The sequence below is a fragment of the Sorex araneus genome, chromosome 4 (assembly GCF_027595985.1).
Source record: "Sorex araneus isolate mSorAra2 chromosome 4, mSorAra2.pri, whole genome shotgun sequence".
Lineage (NCBI taxonomy): Eukaryota > Metazoa > Chordata > Mammalia > Eulipotyphla > Soricidae > Sorex > Sorex araneus.
In genome coordinates this window covers 157,026,629-157,048,275 of record NC_073305.1, presented here as the reverse complement: position 1 = coordinate 157,048,275, position 21,647 = coordinate 157,026,629, and the positions used below count along the sequence as shown (strand labels likewise).

Sequence of the window (21,647 nt, the reverse complement as noted above, 5' to 3'; positions counted from 1 at the left end):
TCAGGGGTTACTCCGGCACTCAGGAATTACTCTTGGAGGTGCTCAGGGGACCATATGGGATGCTGAGAATTGGACCTGGGTCAGTTGTGTGCAAGGCAAATGCCCTACCTGCTGTACTATCGCTCTAGCCCGCTCTGACTCTTAAAATGTGTGTCTTGCAGGCAGCAGAATGTTGGATTTATTTTTTAAATTCATTTTGCCACTCTGTGTCCCTTAATTGATGAACTTAGCCCATTGGCATTGAGGGAAATTATTGTCATGGAGTTTAATGCCATCTTTCTGTAGAAATTTGTTGTGTTTTGGGGGTTTGTCTTGCCTTACAGAAGCCCCTTTAGTCCTTTTAAAGTTGGTTTTGATCATCTACATTTTTATATTGGTGAGATATTTGGTTAAGATGAGGTATTCCGTGAGGTATTTGATTAAGCTTTTATCTTCTTCCTAACCTCCATTTTAAAATCTGGTTGTTGTTTTCTTATTTTCAGTTTTAAAAGTTCTTTGTTTATTTTATGTAATATTTTATTAAACTTTAAGACTTTTGAGATTAAAATGTTTGCTGTATTTTTAATCTTTTCTTCTGGGTTATGCAGTGCACAAATTGATTATGACAGAACAATCATAATCTCAACAATGTCAATGGCCTGTAAAAAGTAGTGTAGCTAAGTTTGCTGAATTTAGAAACATTTTTTGTAGAAGGGTGTGGATATAGTAAAAAGCTAGGGGAGACAGAAAGTGCAACAACTTAGCCTTTTTAAAACATCATGCTTTAATAAAATTGCATTTTTAATTAGGCAAATCATACAACATTTTTCCATATAGGATCAAGAGCTAGTTTTCTGTCCTGATTTAGATTGGGAGCTTTACGAATATACACTAAGGGGTTCCCAAAGCACTTAAACAAGCACAATTTTGTGAAGTCATTTTTTGGATCAACTTGCAAGATAGATTAGTTTTGCCTGAGTTTAACTAGGTCATGCTTTCTCTTTTCCTCCAGCTCAGCAGAAACATGTTTTATGGAGAGCCAAAGCAGGCCAAATGTGTGATGCTTTTTTGAAAAAGTGAATTTGAAATGTTAACAAAATTTATTTTACAATTTTAAATATTTTTACATTGAAACACAAAGCCCTTTAGTGACTTGTTTTTCCTTTCTCACTGATCCACTGTAATCTTCCTTCAGAACACCTGAGCTTGTAAGTTCTGTGGCATTAATTTGACAGTTAGAATTTGATTATTTATTCTGGCAACATATTGCTGTCTGAGCCTGTCATTTAACTTTCCAAGTTTCCTTTTTTTCATCTGCTCAATAAAAAGAAAAACCCTTGTGCTAATCAGGGCTCTACAGAGAAACAGCACTAACAGGTTATATATACAAATAGAGATTTATTTTAAGGAGTTGACTTACAGAGCTGTGGCAGCTGGCCAGTCCAAAATCTACAGGGCAGAATGGGTATGTGGAAAATCAGGGAAGAGCAGACACATTCTTAAGTCTTAAATCTGGAGGCCAATCTGAAAGTTATGACAAAATTTCTATGCTTCAGGGGTTTTTTCTTTTTCAATTCAAGTATCTTTATTGTGGTAGCATTGGTTCATAACATTATATTTTTCAAATATACAGATGCCACAGTCCCAAGGCAGAATTTTTTTTTTAAAAAAACTTTGGCTAGTTCTTAAGGCTATCTAAAGACTGCAAAAGAGTTGGATTTCTACAAATAAATATTTGCATGAATATATTTGTTGGCTGGAGCAATAGCACAGCACGTAGGGCATTTGCCTTGCATGCAGACGACCTGGGCTTGATTCCTCCATCCCTCTCAGAGAGCCCGGAAAGCTACTGAGAGTATCCTGCCTGCATGCCAGAGCCTGGCAAGCTACCTGTGATGTATTCAACATGCCAAAAACAGTAAAACAAGTCTCACAATGGAGATGTTACTGGTGCCTGCTCGAGCAAATCGATGAGCAATGGGATGACAGTGATACAGTGACAGTGATACAGTGATATATTTGTTACTTGTCCAATCATACAACATCTGTAATACTATCCTTTTTCCTGAGCTTGGTCTTCGTACCTCCTATTGATTCAGTGATATCAGATATACTAATCATTTTTATCTTTCTCTTTGCCTGTTATGTCCAGATATTTTCATTATGTACAACTTTGACTGATAAGAAATATAAAAATAATATGAATGCCATTTTTGTATTTAAACATAAGCCAGTACTTGAGTCAACTCAAGATAGCATGCACTGTTCTAAGTGCTTACATAGATTAACTCCCTAGACCTCCTGATAACCACTGAGGTTGTCCCTATTACTGAGATTTCTAGAGAAGCAAAATTAAAGTGCATAGAGCTTGCTCAGGTTCATGCAGCTAATTAAATCAGTGCCAGGATTTGAATTATATTGACTCTCAACAAAAAGGGTCTGAAATCTGTATGAGAAAGTGGCATTTTAGGTAGCAGATCTTTAGAAAAAAGTGGGGAATTAGAGATAGTTTCTCAGACTGAGATAGTGGTAAGAAGTTAAATGACCTTATTTTTTTCGGATGATCATCAAGTAATCTTGACTTGGAGCAAAGATATAATGAATAAAATGATTGCTTCGGGACATTTATAACAGGGGTTCATTGAGGAAATAATTCCAGTGCCCTATTTTGTCAACAGTGTAAAAGCAGTATAGAAGATATACACATATATAAAACATGTTTTTTTCTGGTTTCATTAAAAGGTTTAAAGTCAGAGAGTAATAAACTGAAACCCTTGAATCCTCAGTTTAAGCCATGGACTAGAATTCAGAAGAGTTTCTATGACTAAAACAAAAGAATTTGTTCTCTTGGAGCTGTAGCTTATTCTCTTATCCAGCCACAAGAGAATAAACGAAACTCAGAAACAGATTTTGATCCTAAAGGATACAAAATTACAGCAACAGAATAAGTTGTTCGCTATGTATGTCATTTCCATGGAAATGTAAAGCTCCATCAGAGCAATCTGCCCTCTCTCATCTGCAAAGCTGCTCTTCTCTTGCTTAGAGATTCTAATTTTCTGCTAGAGGTAAAAATCTTCCTGCAAGTAGACAAGTATTCTCTAACTCAGTCATCTACTTTACAATTTATTTTGCTGGCAGGAATAATGAGATATATCTCAACATAATTCAAGCACAATTAAAAGTCTTGAATAAGTGGTCTAAATATGATAAGAATTCCAAGATTTTCTAACTTTGAAATCCCTATAGGGATTTTCCCCCAAAGTTAGAAAATTGTGTTGTGGGCCTATAGGGAGGAAAATAATGATATAAAATACTGGATATTTAAATGTGTTGTCCTCATCATTCATTTTGATTTCAGAGGAAGTCTGAGTACATGGTTTCATTAATGTGTCTGATTAAATCCAACCCAGGTTTCAATTCTAGTCACTATGATAATAGTCAAATATAAACATCTTTTTTTAATTAGTGAATTAATTTATTTATTATTTTTTCTTTTTGGGGTCACACCAGGCAATGCACAGTGATTACTCCTGGCTCTACACTCAGAAATTACCCTGGGGGTGTTAAGGGGACCATATGGGATGCTGGGAATCGAACCTGGGTCGGATATGTGCAAGGCAAATGCCCTATCTGCTGTGCTATCACTCCAGCCCCTAGAAACTTTTCTTGATAGTTTAAAAGATATGTTAAAAAAAACTTTAAGCAAAGGTAAATACAGGGTGGGATGATATAATCCAATTATACCCTAAATTTTTGTACTCTCCTCTCCCTTTAGTAGGGAATTCAGTGAGACATAGATAACACTATATTTGGAATGGCTTCTAGTTGGAAATCAGAGAGCAGAAATGTCTTGCCTGAAATCAGTGTCCACAGAAGGGTTCAAAGGTAGCAGAGACCAGCTAAGTCCTCTTAGAGACAAAATAAACATTATATCCATATTGTCAATAAGATCAGTCTGATTAATCTGTTCCAAAGAGAGTTCTGATAGAGATTATTGATATTTAGTTTGAGAGCTAAGGGATATTACTCCTAATAAAACACTGGCATTTAGACTTCTTTTAAAAATCCCTGCATACTGAATTTCAAATGCATTAGCCTCAAGGTAGGAAATTTCTAACTTGAGGACAGCAGTGATATTAGTGAATTGGGTGCTGCATTGCTGTTTGACCATTTTGATCTTATCAGGCCTTAGGGCTATCGGGATAAAAACAGATTATTGTGTTGTAGTGCTGAGAAAGAATCATTGGCTATCAAAGAAAAATAGAGTTTTATTCTCAATGGCACCAGAATGGTTCTCATTACTCTGGATCAATGCCCTGTGGTCTCTGAGGTCCTCTTCACTCTATCATGTGCTTCATTTCTTCAGACTCCTACACACAGACCGGCAGAGACTCAGCACCACAGTTTATAGATTGTAACTTGGTCAACAAAACAAAGAACTATAGCCACGGATGGTATCTGAAGCAAGGGTAACATAGAATATTCCAAGGGAAAGAGAGTAACAATGACAGCACTAGCTTTCTTTCTCTGTCTCTGTCTCTCTATATATTTAAATGTGTATTTAAATATATATTTGAATACATATATTTATATATTTGAATCACCATGAGATACTGTTAAAAAGCTCATGTTTGAGTTTCAGTCATACAATGATCAAACACCCATCCCTCTATCAGTGCACATTTTCCACCACTGTGTATTCATAAAATGAATAGGAAGCCTGCGTCTCTCTCTCACCACCTGCATTAGGTGGTTTCGGTCACTTTCCCTCCCAGAGCGGCTGATTCCAAAGGCAGACAAAGAAGGAAACAAGGTCTAGGCTTATTGGTGATTGGTTGCAATTTATCGTATGCTCCCCACATGCCTGTTTCAGCCTCACTAAGTCCCTCATTCCCTTCTCCCCCTGCCCCTTATTCCCATCTCCTCCTGTCCCCTCAATGTCTCTCCATGCTCTGACTCGCAGTCCTGGTCTCTCTAGTTTCTCACAACTCCCTCCCTTGGTGGTAGCAACCACACCTAGGTCCAGTAGTACAATCAGCATGTGAAAGCCCTTCCTGATCACCTGCAGCCAGGTGACCAGCTCAAAGGCAAAATATCACCCAGAGGTTTTCCTTAGTCCAATAGCCATTTTAACATTCATCTTAATTCTACTTCTTAATATTAGTCATTTAGTATGGACACAGTAAGAGATACAGAAAGCTTGTATGTAGGGTGGCTCTCCTGGGGCCATAGATCCCAGACTACAGTGCTCAGGCCAGAGCACTATATCTTTCCTAACCCTAGCAGAGTCCTAATCTAGTTGTTACTTTTTGGATCATGACAGAATTTTTTCATGACCATGCCCTTAACTTATATTTAAGTATTATGGCACTTTGGCCTGGCTCATTTCCATGCTGGGGTAGCTCACAGCTTGCCCTGGGTTCATCCAGTCCCTCGTCAGGACCCTGCTTTTGGGGTGCTAGGAAGTAAGGGCAATTGAGGCTTAAGTCGGAAAAAAAAACAGATGCCCTGGAGTGAATATTATTCAGAGTCAGTTAACTCCTAAGTTACAAAAGCATAACATTAACTGTCTTCATGTGTCTATACAAAAAGGACATTGCTCTGAAATAACTATGCAAAGGACATAAGGAGAAGAGAAAAGCAATATTTACAAGTTAACAGAGTCTAATTAGGAGATAAAAGTGATTGACAGGTTGGGTAAGCAAAGCACAAAGAAAGATGTTACAGATAAACACAGAAATGGGAGTGCCTTGGGAGCACTGTGATGGGTATAATCCAATTAACCTAAGCTCCCATTGGCAAGGCAGAAAGGACAAACCAATGTTATCCTACACACCACCAATGTCTCTAGTATCCCTCCCCCACATCCCACCCTTCTCTCTGCCTCCATGGCAGATAATTTCCCCCATACTCTACTTTTGGGCATTATGGTTTACAAAAAAAGTTACCCGTGGCATATTCGATATGCAAAAACAGTAACAACAAGTTTCACAACGGAGATGTTACTGGTGCTCGCTCGAGCAAATCGATGAGCAACGGGATGACAGTGATACAGAGGCAGAATACAGATACTGAGAGGCTGTCACATTTGGTCCTTTATCTACTTTCAGCACACATCTCTCAACCCAAGCGATCCCTCCGAACAACATTGACTTAGTGGTCCCTTCTCTATTTCAGCTGCCTTCTCCCCCAGCTCATGAGACAGGCTTCCAACCATGGAGCAATATTCCTGTCTCTTGTCTCTACTATCCTTGGGTGTCAGTCTCATATTATGTTATTTTATATTACACAAATGAGGACAGCACTAACTTTATGATTATTTACAGATGTATTATAAGCTCAGGTATTTCCATATTTTAATGATTCTTCCATTTGCTCATCCCTACTTTTTTAGGGCAAATTATTTATTATGTTTATATAAAGTCTTATGTTTCAGAAAAGGGAACGAGACCCCTGGATTAAAGGTTGCTGCATTAACGACTTAATTTAGACATTTCTTTTTTGTGTTATCAGACCTATTGGGAATAGTTCATTTGTGTTAAGCAAGGCAAAAATTATAGGCCACAATTATCAGAAAATAGTGGACATTTGTAAATTTTCCACTCTTCAATAGTTAATACTTCTTTCTATTATGCACCCAGCCCTATCCTACATTTTTGGAACTTTCTGATTTTACTAGTTAGATGAAAATTGTTTGCCTCTGGAAGGGTTTTGTGTTTCTTGTGTCTCTTCACTAGGAAATTGTGGATGATATAGCTTGACCAACCAGGCACTCTCTTGGAATTTTCAAGCTTGAGGAAATAGTCCTGAAATCTGGACCTGGAATGCAATCATTCACTAATGTAGTGATGGTGGTCTGCTCCATGTCCTGTACAGTGATTCCTGTTCCCACTGAAGCCCTGGGTACCTTTTTTGCTTCCAAATATGATTTTCCTGCCATGTCTCAATTCTGGGAACCCTTAATTCTCTATTACATTTCTTTCTTACTTAAGATCTCAAGATTTAGGTTTGACTGCATTGACCAAAAGTGCTACTCTAGAAATCTAAATAATAATTTTAGTTATTTTTTTCCTTGTTTCCTTTTTTTGGCTTTTGAGCTACACCTGGCAGTGCACAGGGCTTACTCCTGACTTTGCACTCAGGGGTCACTCCTGGATGAAATCTAGGAACTGTATGAGTTGCTGAAAGTCAAACTCCTGACAGAGAGTGCAAGGCAATCATCCTACTTGCTGTACTATCTATCTATCACTCCTGACCCCGGTAATATTATTTCTTAAACTTAAAAAAATGTAGTTTAATGGTGGTATAGTATTCTTTTGTGTAGCTGTACCAAAGTTTCTTTAACCAGTCATCTGTTCTTGGGCACTTGGTTTTTTTCCAGATTTTGGCTATTGTAAATAGCCAGAATAAACATACAAGAGCAGATGTCATTTCTATTATATATATATATATATATATATATATGCATATCCAGGATATAGTCCCAGAAGTGGTATTGCTGGGTCAAATGGGAGCTCAATTTCTAGCTTTTTGAGAAATGTCCCCATGAAATTTGCATATTGACATGAATAGTCTCATGCTAAGTGAAATGAGTCAGAGAGAGAGAGGGACAGACAGAATGACTGCACTCATTTGTGGAATATCACTGTATCACTATATCACTGTCATCCCATTGTTCATCAATTTGTGGGGTTGTTAGGAAGTTTCCTCTGTGCAGAGGCAGTGGCTGGCCTTCCCCCCCTCCCGCCCTCATGCCCTGCCCCCCGTAAAGTGTTTCAGATTGGTCAACTCCAAAAATTTTCTTAGCTCCAGCCTTCAGCAGCAAACAGAGATGGGATTTCAGTCCCACAATCAACATCCAAAACTACCTTGTCACCCACCCCCGGCACCATCTTGCCACACTCAGCAGTGAAGAATCCTGACCAGCGGGCACTGAAAGCCAGAGAATGCTCTGGACCCCAGACTGGGCCGACAACACCGGGGTGTCCCAGACAGAGAAGGTGCTGTCTCCCCGCCTTCTCCAGATGGAATCCTGGCGACACTGAGCTTCTACTAACATGGCTCTGATATGTGAAGACCGAGACTATTTCTCCAAACCTCACGGCAGCTTATGTGGCCACGTGTCCTTTCCTGATATACAAAAAACTGCTCAGGAATGGCTCCTCTGCCCCTGAGCGGCCATGATCCCAGAGGCACACAAACCAATCTCGGAACTCAGCGGCTGCTGGCAGATATACTCCTGGACTGTGAACTAAGCTACGGCCCTGAGCAGCCCTGGGAGGGGAAGGGTTTTTGTCCCTCGGCCTTTTCCCCTTTGCGGCAGCATGTCAACTGGCACCTTTCAGAGCCAATTGGACAGAGAGGCAGGAGCTTGCAGTGATGGGGCGCATGGGAAATCTCGTGATGGGGAGGGGCAGAACCAGCCTGGCTCCCTCTCCAAATGAGACCCCAAGCGGCAGCCTACCAACAGCTCCTCTGCTCCTAACAGCCATGATCCCAGAGGCACACAAACCAATCTCGGAACGTAGTGGCTGTTGGCAGAAATACCTCTGGACTTAATTACTAAAATACCAGAATTCTAAAACCACGTGGCCGCTTTCACTGATGTGCAACATCATATGTTCTTTGTTATCAGCAATAGAAAACAAATGATCTAATGATGCCTTTTTGGCAGGTCTGATTATTGAGGGGAAAATTCCAAATAAAAATAGTAGATTTTTGGTTGAAAATTGAATGTAATCAAAGTAAAGAGAGAGTAAAGTGGAAATCATCTGCCACACAGGCAGGGTGGGGAGTCAAAGGGGGGTATACTGGGGTTCTTGGTGGAACATGTGCACTGGTGAAGGGATGGGTGTTTGATCATTGTGTGATTGACACTTAATCCTGAAAACCCTGTAACTGTTCTCATGGTGATTCAATAAAAAAGAAAAGAAAAGAAAAGAAAAGAAAAGAAAAGAAAAGAAAAGAAAAGAAAAGAAAAGAAAAGAAAAGAAAAGAAAAGAAACTACCTTGTCTTTGAAGATATGTGAATTTTGGTATATAAAATCACGGTAATTTTCTATTCATATTTTGTCCTTTAGTATTTCTTCGTGTATCCCATAATGTCCATGTGAGCTGAAATAAATACCATCTTGATCCTCCTGAAGATCCACAGTGGCAGTAGTAGATGATGAGCAGGTTCTGACATCTGCGTTCATCACAAAATCTTGAGCAAATTGTTTCATTCTTTGCAGATCCTCACAGGCTCTAGCTAATGCAGCTTCAGCAGACTTCCTGGCTTCCGTATGTATCAAGTTTTCAACCACAGATGTATTTTCATTGAGTCCATGGGGGTATGAGAGTGGAACTGACACTGGTTCATACAGATCTTCTACATCAAACTGAAGCAAAAGCTTCCAATACAGGCTTCAAATACTGTTCTTTCTCCCAAGGCACTGGGTTGTATATTGAATTCATATACTCAACTGTAGGATTCTTAAGTCTGACAAAATTTATTAACTTAATGTATCCATAAAATTCAAGTCCATGCTTATGGACCATGTTACCAATATTAATTAAACTGATGTTCAGTCTTACAGTGTGAAAATATTTCTTCTGAAGATGTAAATAACCTGTCACAGAAGAAGCAGGAGGTCTGCTGCTTGTCGTGGGGGCGGGGGTTGGCATCGTCCTCGTCCTCCCAGGTTGCCTCGTCGCCACTGTCTGACATCTTGGGTAGGTCGTTGTCTTCCTTTGGCGTCCCAGGCATCCCAGTCGTGTGCTCCCTAGCGTTGGGCACTCTAGGTGGCGAGAGCGTACTGGAGGAAGATGATGACCCACCCGAGTTATGGAATATGAGAAACATAATGGGAGACTAGCACCCAAGGATAGTAGAGACAAGGGCCAGGAGGATTGCTCCAAGGCTTGGAAGCCAGCCCCACATGCTGGGGGAAAAGGCTGCTGGGATAGAGAAGGGACCACTAAGTAATTGATGCTTGGAGGACTCACTCAGGACGGGAGATGCGTGTTTAAAGTAGACTATGGATCAAACATGATGACCACTTAGTACATGTATTTCAAACCATGACAGCCAAAAGGAGAGAGTAAAAGGGATTATGCCTGCCACAGAGGCGGGAGGGGGAGATTGTATGGGGATGGCAGGAGGGATACTGGAAACTTTAGCGGTGGAAAATAGGCACTGGTGGAAGAATGGGTATCCCATCATTGAATGACTGAAGCGTAATCACGAAAGTTTATAAGTCTGTACCTATCTTGCGGTGATTCATTACAACAATAATAATAAATGAAAAAATTTTAAAATGTAGTTTAAAATATCCCTGTCAAAGTTGAAAACTTTAAATTATTTTCTGCAGAGTTCTTCAAGTACTGAGAGAAAAAGTTATCTCAGTTTAGTTAAATGCTAATTTATTTTCCTGAGAATTCCTCATATTACCCAAACTTTACCTTTTCTTTTTCTCAATCCAATATTTCACTCATCAGAGAACCAGAAGTGCAGAATATCACGCTGTGTTATCACGCTGTTTACAAAATATTTTCCTGCAGGTATTCGAAGAAGAAGGAGCCAAGTATTTTCACTTTGGACTTAGGAATTATTGTGTCTGACTGGATTAACAATGATGCTTTGTAACCTTTCATTTATACTAAAAGATTATGTAGTGGGAAATAAGAGCTTTTAATTCATATCCCAAATAATCCTTGAAAATTAATATTCAAAACTTTTAAGAAACACATAGATCACTGTAACTGTCATCCCATTACTCATCGATTTGCTCGAGTGGGCACCAGTAACATCTCCGTTGTGAGACTTGTTGTTACGGTTTTTGGCATATTGAATATGCCACGGGTAGCTTGCCAGGCTCTGCCGTGCGGGCGAGATACTCTTAGTAGCTTGCCGGGCTCTCCAGAGGGACAGAGGGATCAAACCTGGGTTGGCTGCGTACAATGCAAATGCCCTACCCACTGTGCTATCACTCCAGCCCAAGAAACACAGATATGCTTACAAATTTAATAAATGTTTCTATTCAAATAAATTGTGTTAATTTTTATTTTTGTGATTTATTTCAGGTATCTTACAGCCCAGATTTGATAACTGACTTGCTCCCTTATTCCCTGTGCTTTGGAACTTCTTGTTTCTTCAAATAGACTCTGTCAGATGTGAGTGTCTATAGTGTGGAGATGCTAAAGTCTCATCATAGCAATCTGATGTCTCTGTACTATACTGCTTTCTTGTTTTTGAGCCCAGACACAATTGGAGATTTTCTTTCTGTGATGAAAGAACATTCTGGCTTTTCAGTGGCCTACCTCTTTGCTTGCATCTATGATTACTGCCTGTGTTGGATTTTCTTATTTCTGCTCTCTCCAAAATGAGAAGAGGCACTCCATAGAGAGCCTGCCTCTCTGTTCCGTAGTTGGCTTCTGGACTCCACATACTGCTTGTTAAACTGAATGTCTTCTTCTATCTGAAGCAAAGCCTATCTTTATGGGATGTCACTGTACTCATACAGTCTATTTTTAAGTCCCAGGAGCACCTGATCGTATTATTCTCTATTCAGCTGTAATTGGCCAATTAGTACCAGACAAAGTCTTGAAAGGTAGATAAACTATATAGCATCTGCTTAACTCTAGCTTATACTGTGCTGATGTGTGAGCATTTTCCTCTTCATAGTCCAATGCCACTCATTTTTTATACATTACATGGTGTCTAATGCAGATCAGAAACCCTGAACCATAGAAGTATGATGACATATGGTAAAGTGAGTTGGGATTCCTTGGAAGGATTTTCTCAGGCCAATATCACATGAGTTTAATCTCTGGTATGCTATGATTTCTCAGATTGACAGGGTATTTTCAGAAGACTCTTATTATAGCCCCTCTTGCCTCCCAATAGCCATACTCATCTTCCCAATGAAAATAATTTGATTATGCAAGACTCTTGGCATATAGCCTATAAGAATATAATTCTAAATCTGGGGCTTGACCTACTTGTTCTATTCAGGGGATTTCCCAATCCAATGACCCATCCCAGTTATTTCCAATAACCTCTCAATTAGTTCCCGGTGATATACATCACTGTCACTGTCACTGTCATCCCGTTGCTCATCGATTTGTTCGAGCTGGCACCAGTAACGTCTCTCATTGTGAGACTTATTGTTACTGTCTTTGGCATATCCAATATGCCACGGGTAGCTTGCCAGGCTTTGCCGTGCGGGCGTGATACTCTCGTTAGCTTGCCAGGCTCTCCGAGAGGGGCAGAGGAATCAAACACAGGTCAGCTGCATGAAAGGCAAATGTTCTACCCACTGTGCTATCGCTCCGGCTTTGGTGATATACATGAATTGAATAATTCCCCATACCCTTTCATACTCCAGAGTTTCTTTCTCTTGTACCTCTTAGTCCTTGTGCGTATTGTTTCAGCCTCAGATTTGAAACTCATCTTCCAGGATCCACTGCTTATTCTTTAAATATTAAAAAAAAAATTAAACGACCAGAGACAAGCTCATTTTTCTTTAAAACAGGTCCTTTTCCTTGATATTTTAGCTTGTTTTCAATGGCTAATTATTGTTTGCATTACTATGAAATTTTAGGGTTTTAGTTTCGCAACTTTTTGTGGGTGTTATTGTTATCACTCTGACTCACAAAGTACCAGTTCCATCCCACCACCCAAAAAAATTGTTCAACTCATTCTTCCTTCTCATCTCCCCTTTCCTTCTGGTAATCACCATAGTTTTCAAGAATTCTGGTAATTATTTTAACTTAATAATTTTCCTATTAATTAGCTTTTTCATTCCATCTTGATTTAGAGAAAAATATAACCAAAAAATTGGTGTTGGGGAGGAGTCACATCCAGTGGTGCTCAAGGCTTACTCTAGGTTCTGCTTTCAGGGATTAATTCTTATGAGCTCGGGGGACCACTTGGGGTGTTGAGGATTGAACTCATGTCAGCTTCATACAACTTCATACAAGGCAAGAGCCCTACCTACCATACTATCTATCTGGCACTACATTATTTTTATTACTTGTGAATTATTTTAGATGAAAAGTTTCTTGAGGGTTAGGGTAGTTATGAACTCTCTACTTAGCTCTTATTTTTGGAATTTATGATAAAGATTAAAGCATTTTAAATTATAAAACCACAAAAGGTTACTAGGTTTGAAGAGCTTTTCTTTCCAGTCCAAACTTAGACATTGATTTTAAAATGTTATATTTAAATATTTTTCCTGTAGCAAAAGTTAAGACATATAGACTAATTGAATTATAATGCAATTAAGTAGGTGAAGCTACTTGGTATTATTTCCCAAATAATTAAGGTTATATTTCTTTTTTAAAAAAGCCTTTTCCTTTTTGTCTGTGCTTCTATTTGCATGACTCCTGCTGATCTGTTCTCAAATTCACTAATCTCTATTTTCCTATTTTGAGCAATAATTTTTTTTCTTGCTTTTTGGGTCACACTTGGCGGTCCACAAGGGTTACTCCTGGCTCTGCACTCAAAAATCACCCCTGGCGGTGCTCAGGGGACCATATGGGATGCTGGGAATCGAACCCAGGTCAGCTGCATGCAAGGCAAACGCCCTACCCGCTGTGCTATCACTCCAGCCCCGAGCAATCTTTTTAAATGTTATTGAATGAAATTCTTATTTCACTTAATGTAACTTTTAGGTATAGTACTTCCACTTGGTTCTTTATTGTCTTAATAAAATGTACTTTTCATATATTCTTCCATATATTCAATAAAAATGTACGTTCCATAGTTTTCCAGATGTATAGTCTTTCTTCTGACACATCTCACCAATCATTTCCTATATATTATTTAAATATATCAAACTTTTTTCAAAATAGCTTTATACCTATTTCAGTATGTGGACCGTCTGTTCACCAGTTCAAATCTTCATTCTCACCTTCAGTCTTAGGTAACTGGTGATCTGTTTTCTGTCTTTATACATTTGACTTCTCCGTTAATTTATATAGATTTAAATAATGCAATATTTAGTCTTTTACATCTGGATGTTTTCATTGGGCATGATATTTTATAGGTTGAAAGAGGGTTTTAGTTTTTAATGCATGGCTCTTCTGGTTTTCAGTGGAATTCTAGGATAATTACCAAATTTTTCTTAATTGATGAGTCTCATGAATTTGAATGCTGAATCCTCTAGAGTGAGTGGATATCAAAACCTATGTGTTTTGGCTTTCCAGCTGAGTTTCACATAAGGGAAACATCAGTACACAACTTCAATCCAAACTTTGAGAATTTGAGGATACTCAAGCAAGATTTGGGGGCAAATGTTTCTATTAGAGATTATCTTCCCAGCGGTAACATGTTTATTTGGAGTGTGTCCCCAGGGAAGCACTGAAAATAAATGTGAATCATAACCACTAATATTTTGTGTAATAACTGTTGAATGCCTTTTCAGTTGTGCCACCTTTTATACCCACCAGTGATTTTAAAGATTTTCTTTTAAAAATATTTTCAGCTGAAATAAATTATAGAGTTATAAGACTTTAACTTCATTAATGTGAAAAATAAATATTTTTATCTACTTACTAACCTTTAGAAAGAGGTTCAGAAACAGTAATTGTGACAAGTGTTCTTCAGGATTTGTGACAATTCATATGTAACCTTAACCTTAACTCCTTTAAGAAAACAAATGTTAAGATAATGTTATTCTTTATAGTTGTTATTTCTGAACAAATGAAAGGCAAAGATATACACTCAGCAACTTCTAATTGACCCAGACCTGGAATGGGCCAGTCCTGTCTGCTTTTGGTGTTTTGGAAAAAGCAAGATCTCTCCATAGAAGGATCAGAATGAACATGGCTTCACAGAATTTGTCCAACCACAAAATTATGTACTATATTTTTCTGTAATGAGTTGTGACATTATTAAAACATTGAAAAAGACCCATGGCCTTGAATTCTATGAGAATTCTCATGGATCACTTTCACTAAGGACTCGTTTATGAGCAAGCTAATGAACCAGTGGTGTACTTTCTATATGGGGGAGAAATGTTTCAATCCTAAAACTCAAATAATTCATGCTTCTTGCCTCCTCTTTAGTTTACTAGTGTGAACAATTTCTCACATGTGTCACCCAGTTCATGCTTAACCCCTCAAGTGGCAGCTGGAGGCAGATTTTCTAATTATCTCCTGCTGAACACCCCAATTGATAGCAGACAGTTGTCAGTTAGGCAGAACTTCTGCCCCTAATGAGAAGGCACAGATAAATGCTGTTCTGATTATCCAGTTGAAGCATCTTCATTACACCCTATCCAGCTACATAATTTAGTGACAGAAGAGGGGGAAAAATGAATAGAATTTTTGATGGGTCAAAATAATTTCAGCATACAGAACCATGAATTTGTTCAGAAAATGAGATCTTACTGGAAACAAATATAACATTATATTAATAGAAATTACTTCTTGGTGGTTGGTCTACAGATGAGTTTTACTTTTCTTTTTGATTTTTTTGTATCTTTCTTTCTGTACTCATAAAGACAACACTAATTACTTTTAGGCTCTTCTATCAAAATAAAATAAGTGAAGGATAGGGAAATACCTCTTAATGTCCTATTTTCAGCAACAGGGCAAGGCTTTGAACCTCGTCTCAGAAAGCCATAAAACATCCCTACAGCCTGAGACCTTTAAAAAAAAATTCAAATAGACCCAGAACTGTAATTTTCCTTTGAAACCTGTCCAACTACTCAGTTTCTTATAAATATTGAGAACAGGATGTATAATTTTCTATTTAAATTCAGCACATGGAAGACATCTAATAAACATCTGATGAATAAATGTGTGAAAGAATGAATAACACATTCAGTTTGGAGTTTTTCATTTGCAAGTTTCTGAACACAGAATATAAACAGGGCATCCATCATTACTGTAACTGGAAGGACAATGTTCAAGCTAGATCTAGGATACACTAAGTTCAACTGCTAGCAGGGGTTCGCACTGTGACCAACAGCCCCCTTTTAAGCCCACGGAGCTGGGGAGAATCCCTCAAAGGAGGCCAGTCACTGTTACTAGAGGAAAGGAAAAGTCTGATAGGACAGGCAAAATCAACATATCTTTTTAGAAGGAAACATTACGAATGGCAATGACAATGTTGCTAATAACCATGGTTTATGATTTGCAAGTCTCACCTAAGCACTTCACACCCATTATCTCCAAGCCACTGCACAACCCTGCAGGTACAAAAGATAAGAGCCATTAAATGACCAAACCAAGGACAGAGTGATAGCAGGCAATGACAGATTACCATAGAGTGGAGTCTATTGGGAAGATGGAAATGCATTGAGATGCTTTCATCTTAGCCATGTTCACTAACAATTCTCTTGACTTTTTCTTTTACAAAGAAAGTTATCTGTGAGCATAAGTTTGGGTTCTTTCACTTAAGTGCTTTTGTATTTATAAATTTATGTTTTCAGGACTGGCAAGGAAATATTCTAGCTTTTCATGTGGCTTGATTCTTCTAAAGACAAGGTGATTTGTTAATCACAGAAAAGTTTAGTTTTTGTGGGGTATAAAAATGGAAGTAAATGAATGCATAGAAATTCAGATGCATTGCACTGTAGCACTGTTGTCCCATTGTTCATAGATTTTACTGTTTTTGGCATTTTGAATACACCACGGGTAGCTTGCCAGGCACTGCCATGCAGGTGGGATACTCTCTGTAACTTGCTGGGCTCTCCAAGAGGGAAAGAGGAATCAAACCTGGGTCAGCCATATGCAAGACAAATGCCCTACCTGCTGTGCTATTGCTCCAGTCCAGAAATTCAGATATCAAGAGAAATCTCTTTAACAGTTATTTCTCATTTTTGCTTTAGAGAACATTGACAATTAGACAATATTAAATAAGAAGCATTTTAAAAGATAAAATATTTTAAAAATAAAAGAAATAAAATGTTTTAAATAATTTTGTATAAGGGCAGACATAGAAAGGTAGTTTGCATAGTGGTTCTGTATATGGGGTCTTGGGTCAGGTCTGAGCTGGATTCTTGGTCTTAACTCAACTGTGTTAGATGTGTAAGATTTGACTGATTTACACAACTCTCTCTTTTGTTTATCCCTCAATTCATAGCTTCCATAGAATTCTAGAGTTACTCCATAGGCCTGAAGAATTGAGTTTCCACACAAATATCAACTAATATAACTCTTTTTATTCCATGATATTAAACTCTCCAGTTGAGAATTATGTTTAATGAGATGATGAAAATATTCCTGAGGACAACAAGGACATTACAAGTCTTAGGAGTTGAGAAGGAGGAAGGCTGTTTTGGGGCCAAAGCATTTACTGCAGCAGCAAAAAGAGGGGGTGGTCAGATAACTACTTTCAAACCAAGAACCTGGAACACCGAAGTAAAATAAAATAGAGTAGAAAGCACCCTTAGACCCAGAACGACTTTCAGATTTCACAGATCAAATTTAAATGTTGCATATTTCAAGTTTTTCATATTGAATATTGATGACAAACATACTCTTTAATTGCAACTGTGTTTAATTTTTAGTTTTATACTAAAATGATTAATGTCAGTACTTTCTTTAGCTTTGTTTTTCTGGATAGTATGAACATCCTCTGTGATTAAAAATGGAACAAGAAGTGAACAGAAGTAATGAAAAAATGCTTATTTCTTCTTGCATTCAGACTGGTATTCTGTCAATTTTTTTAAATAACACAGAACATATGCAGACAACTAACTACACTAAGATATGCCTGGAAACCAGAAGGAGTGGTGATAAAGTTAAAAACGCCCATCAGAGACCTAATAGCTTTTCCAACATATATTTATGTAAACTTTCTCCACTTGGCCTTAACTTTAACAATAAATTGATATCATTATTATCTCAAAACTTTGAGCTGAAAAAATGATATTCTAAACTTATTTGCTGTTCTTATCATAATAAACTATCATCATGGGACTTTGAAGAATGAAATCAGCACTGATATGTAAGAGAGAATAAAAATCAGGAAAAAATGATAAAATGTCATTTTAGAAAAGAAAAATCAAAGCTATTTTTTGCTTTAAATTTTGTTGTTTGAGAGGAAAATACGTTTTATACTTATTCAAGGCCTTCATGACATTAGTCCTGTGTGAAGATGCTAAAACACAATCTGGAAAAGTTTAAATAAGTAGCACATTAAGGGGCTTCACCGTTTCACTGAACAGCATCTTAAATACTCCTTTGGATCTTTTTGAACTCTCTGCCCTTCACCTCCTTCCTTTTTAACTTGTCCTGGATCTTTGTCCTTCAACCCATTGCTGATAGAGTTCATTTCGCATTCTAAATGCTCAGTGCCACTGAACTGGATGGCAGTAGTAAAATGAAGAAAGGAAAATTGAAGATTGAGTTTATGTTAGTACACCAACATTTATCTTACAAGTTTATGAAAACATTCCAGTGATCAAAAATTAGATTGAAGGTGATAAATACCCATCTTAGGCCATGTTTAAATTTTCAAAAGTTTAGAACTGATTATTTCCCTGTACTATTTTCCCCCCAAACATTAAACATCATGGCTTACAATCTTCTGGTGGGTTAAAAATATACTCTGACTAATGTTCAGCCATGAATTCCACCACATGGTCTTATATAAATAATGCCCCCTCACCCCAAGTTGAAGCATGAGAGATTTGCAATTCCCTTAAGGTATTATAAATGAACCATTGTCATGCTGCCAAAGTAAATTAACAAGATTTAAATTTTGCTGTAATCACTATAAGAAATTCAAATGGCTAGTAATTAAAATAGTCCTGCTCTCTTGTGACACATGTAGCATGACAAAACAGTCCTAAGATGTCACCTCTCTGCTTCTGCCTGTTTTATTATGTCTAGTTGAGCACCAGCTGGCGTATTGCATGGACTGTCTTACAGTCTATTACATTCTGAGAGTGAAAAAGAAATAAAATAAAAAAATACATAAATGTTTTATGGTATGGGAGAATATATCTTCCTCGAAGCTATTCTGTGGTCTTGAGTTTTATCAGAACAGCATCCCTCATAATAAAATCACTTTTTATTATAAACAATTTAAGAAATACACGAAAGGCAGAGACTAGCATACATAATCAGAACCCAGAGAGGATCATCGCATTATTGTTTATACGATTTTTGTGTATTTGGACCCTGGTATTTTTCTATACTGTCAGAAATAATTGTGATTATATGACAAAACTTTTATAAATTAATTTAAACAAATTTTTACTGCAAAAGTAACAGTAGCATTACCAACATTATTATTTGAAAAAATAAATAGAAGAAAAGAAAATAATCTTATAACCTGCTCAGGGATGATAACTACTATCACAAACTTTATTATTTATAGTTATAATATTTTCTTGTATATTTACATATATTTGTAATAAAAAATAATGTATATATTTTTGCCTAATGCTCAAGGAGATAGCATACAAGGTTTTTCTGTTTTTTATTTGTTTTGGACCACACCTGGAAGTGCTCAATGGCTTACTCCCTGCTTTGTGCTCAGCGATCACTCATAGAGTGTTCAGGGGGTCGTATACTAGGGATCAAAGGGTCAGCTGCTTGCAAGGTAAGTGCCCAAACCACTGGATATTATACAATTTTGTTGGAAGATAAATGCAGAGGGGCTAAGTGACAGTCAATTTCTTTATCTCTCATAGAAAACTCAGTCTTAGGTTTAATGAAATAGAAAATATGTTTTCAGTTTACTGAACAATGAAAATGATTTCTTCTTTATTTCCAGGAAATTCATGGAGCTGAAGAGGTATGAAACGGCATTTAAAGGGAAGACACTTGCAGTTTATTTGCTTTTTCTAATCCAGTATTATAAATGCATACAATCATTTAATCACTATTATTATGAGCTATCATCCAATTTTATCAGTAGTATTCTTAAATTGTCATTAAATATAATAAGCTAAAGATAACAGCTGAACTTTGGGGTGAAGGATGGGGCTCAAAAAATATTTTCTGAAGTAGTGAGGAAAAACCTCCAAAGCAAAGAGAAATTTAGATACTTAAAAATTTAGTTTTTATAAAATCTAACTTTATAAAGATTTGTTCCCAGGCTACCAAATACTCTAATAACATATAACCAATTGCATTTTACGTATGAAATCTAAACTTAAAAATTAATTAAATCCAAGAGTTCTATTCAGTTGAACTATTAACAATTTTTATTCATATACTGCTGTTTTCCCCAGAGCATGTATATCTATAGGATTTATGTGCATTTTCATATATGAAAATATCTTTTTTGGTGTCCTGGGTCACAACACTTTCCTTTTGAACACCTTAGATGTTTCTTCCATGTGTTTTTCCAATTGACGTTGCTAGGGAGTAATAGGAGGACAGTTTTTGGGTGTGTATTTATAAACAATGGATAATTTCTGTGTGACCCTTTGCAAATTTTTCCCTCTGCATTTTTTCCACTTTTAGTCCATTAACTCTTAATTGGATTCTGACATTGAAACAAAAGAATTGACTTGTCTTTTACTTTTAGGACATTTAGGGATCTGCATTGGACAAAACTACCGGGCAACAAGGATATTCCAGTGGTACCTAATGCTCAGTTTCACTTACATTCAGAGTGATATCCACCTCTCACCCTCAGCTTGATGTTGGTGGGGGCCCCACGGGTGACTTATGTGAAGCAGGAAGGAGAAAGACAATCACTTTCTCCCCACCCGCGTCTGCCACCCGGACCCAGGGTTACTTGGTTCTTGTCTCACCTCGCAGAAAGGAATTTCAAGAGTAGACAAGCAGTGAAGTGAAACAGATTTTATTTGGAGGTTTTGAAGGGGAGGAGGAAGAGACAGTGGGAGAGAGTGGAAAGCAATGTGCTCGAGAGAACCCGGTCTTCTCCAGGGGTGGAGAGAGCCCCTACACACATCCCAGCATTAGACAGAAAAGCATGAAAGTACACATCTCAAGAGGGGACATGCGGGTGACACATCTGCTCGGCCATGTGGAACTAAGCAGCATGTGTGCTGGGCAGCATACGTGCTGCCCTTCCTTTGTTCAAGGTGGCCTTTATAGGGTTTCTCCAACTTGCCCCCCACGTGAGGCTTCTACCTAGGTAAAAGTCTGTTGCCAAGGAAGTTACAAATGGGGTTGGGAGTGGTGATAGTCTTCTTTGAAATTCCTTTTCTGGAACTTTATTTCTTCTGTCCTAGAGGGGTTCAGCCTCCTCAGGGTCCTTGCTGGCGCCAGTGGAGGGTCTTATCAGGCCTTAGTTCCTGTTTTCTGCAAGGTTTGGCCTTTGCAACTTCAGAGCTATTGCTTCCCAGGAAATGTACAGCCTTACTGGGGAGGGGCCTTCCCTATCTGCCTGTCTGCCTACATCAAGCTGAACAGCGGCAGAGTGCTCGGTGCCAAGCATAAGCCTTGCTACATTGTGAGCTGTGGTAGGTGGGTTTTCTGAGACGTAGAAAAGTTTATTTACTCATTTTTCCCCCTATAAAATGATTACAACTTGGGGTTTACTAACTGGTAGGATTGAAAAGAGTGTTTTGCAGTAAGGTGCTGACCACTCAGCGGTTGAACATTTGGTTTGTAATTCACCACCATTCAAAATGGGAATTTGGACATTAGAAAGAAAGCAACAGCTAAGTGTATAGAATAAATGTTGAAGATCACAAACATCTGAACTAAGCACATGTCAGTAATGGAAATGTACTACTAAAATTTTGTCC

At 37.9% G+C, this 21,647-nt stretch overlaps 1 pseudogene; it reads right to left on the bottom strand.

The window, feature by feature from the left end:
• The window catches only part of LOC101554664 (protein arginine N-methyltransferase 3-like), a 52,839-nt pseudogene extending 43,016 nt beyond the window's left edge, over positions 1-9,823 (bottom strand).
• Positions 9,824-21,647: the final 11,824 nt, after the last annotated feature.